Raw genomic sequence first — 2,474 nt, forward strand, 5'->3', positions numbered from 1 at the left:
GTTACCATACGACCCAGCAATCCCCCTACTGGGCATATACCCAGAAGAGGCAAGAAACTAACCAAGGCCAGCATCTGTGCTCCAATGTTCATTGCAACACAGTTTACAATTGCAAGGAGTTGAAAACAACCCAAATTTCTATCAACTGACGAGTGGATATACACACACACATACATATACATACACACACAATAGAGTTCTACGCATCACTAAAAAGCATTGTTGAACATATGAAGGAAATCGTTGCATGGGAAGAACTGGAAGAAATCATGCTAAGTGAAATAAGCCAAGCACAGAAGGACAAGTACAACATGAGTCCGCTAAGGTAAGCTTTAAAAAATGCAAAGGGGGCATAGGGTAAAAGCTACTGTATACAAGCATTTCTGGGGTGAGGACCAGGTAATATGGCAGGGACCAGATCAAATACAGGGATAAATATGGTAGACAACTAAAAAGGAGGTGGGGAAAGGGAAAAAAATAATGAAAAAACAAATGGGTAGCAGAGGCACGGGGAACTAATCCACCCGAGGGGGGTGGGTATTGTTTATATCTCCACAGGGGAAGAGGGACCAGACTTCAAGGCAGTGCTCCAAGATGTGAATTCAACATGCTAGCTTGGAGTAGGGAACCAGTAGAGAGGTCTGAGGGCCTGGCCCCAATCCCAACTACTACGTGGACACCTGCCCCTCCCCCGAGAAGAATTTATTTCAAAGGATAGCATTGAATCTGCAGCTCTGGGAGAGGGACATATGTGATCAGAACACACAGGAGCAGATGAAGTGGGAGGAGGAGAGAGTAGAGCACATCCTGGCCCACCAGGCCTTGAAGATGATGCTCCCGATTAGAGCATTCAGTCCTCAGAGAGGACCGCATGGCCGACCCCACTATGAGACATGACGTCCCTCACTGACCCATAGCCCTACAGGGACAACACCGGAGACAGTGTGGGAATTGCGCCTGATCTGATCCCGCCACACCGAGGCAGAACACTAAGGGGGTGCAACAGACCAGCAAGTGAACGGAGGGGCGAGGTCCCTAAAGAATGCTGAAGGTAGACTTTGGGGCCACGGCATGGTGCCCCAACAGACTGGGCTGGAAAACACTCCTAAAGGCCAACAAACGATCCTTTAACTAACTACAAGCTGTTCTTTTTTGTGTTTTGTTTTGTTTTTGTCGTTCGTTTGTTGTTGTTTTGTTGTATATTGTTGCTTGGTTTTGCTATGTCTTGTTTGTGTGCATGTTATTATCTCCGCCGGTCTGTCTAAATGAGAGAGGCTGGATGAACAATATGGAAGAGAAAACAACGGGACCAACAGTTCCAGGGGGATATTAGAGAGGGAGGTGTAAGGAGAAAGGTAGTGGTGTTAACAAACCCAGGGACAAGGGGACAAGTGATCCAAATTGGTGGTGAGGAGGGTGTAGGTGGCCTGGTAGGGCATCATCAAGGATAACATAACCAAGATGAATTACTAAAACTCAAATGAAGACTGAGCATGATAGTGGAACAAGAGGAAAGTCAAAGGAAATAGATGAAAGAGCTAAATATATTTACATATGATGAAGGGGAAATAAATCTATGTGTATAGGTTTAGTCTTAAGGTAGCAGATGGACATTGGGCCTCTGTTGAAGATCATTAAGACTCAGCTTTGAAACAACTGAGAAGTCTAATGACCTATGTGTCAGTGTTTGCTGATTTCTTCTGTGACTTAACGTTTTGAACAGACTGTTAATAACAAGAACAAGGAGGTATGCAAGGTCTGAGAAAATAGATTGTTTAATTTTCTCAAGGATGCCTGTCTTTGCAGAAAACAGAGTTACAATGTGTATCAAATGTGCTTGCTTAACAATGAGATAATTAACCCCGGTTGTTTCTGAATGGATAAAGGAGAATGTGGAATAAACTCAGGGCTTCAGTATTCACTGTTGCCCTCCCAATACTTTCTGTCTCTCTTTTTTCCTTAATCCTCATTCCCCCTTTCAGGACTGTTCGACTCGTCAGCTGCTCTGACAAGAGTGGCGCCCGAAACAGGGACCTGGAAACCGAGGACAAAGTGAAGGGTACCGCGGATTATAAAAGTGTGCACAAAGAGATTGGTGTGCGGGGAGTAGCTTTTGGGAGAAAAATGGGGCAAGGAAATAAACAGATTTTTGTAAATATGCATCAAACTGTTAAAAGCTAGAGGAGCAAAAGTAAGCTACCAAAAATTAGAGACATTTTTGGATTTTGTGGTTCAGGTATGTCCTTGGTTTCCTGAGGACGGGACTGTAAATATTGAAACTTGGCAAAAAGTAGGGCAACGGTTAAAAGATCACTGTACCCCTAATGGACCTAGTAAGGTTCCCATAGACACATTTAGTCTGTGAAATTTAGTTAAGGATAGCCTGGACCCTAGGCATGAGGGACTCCAGGGTGAGAATAATTCATTTGCATGCTCAAACAAAAGTGAAAGTAAAGTTCCTTCTGCACCTCCAC

Source organism: Tenrec ecaudatus, chromosome 4 (assembly GCF_050624435.1).
Source record: "Tenrec ecaudatus isolate mTenEca1 chromosome 4, mTenEca1.hap1, whole genome shotgun sequence".
Lineage (NCBI taxonomy): Eukaryota > Metazoa > Chordata > Mammalia > Afrosoricida > Tenrecidae > Tenrec > Tenrec ecaudatus.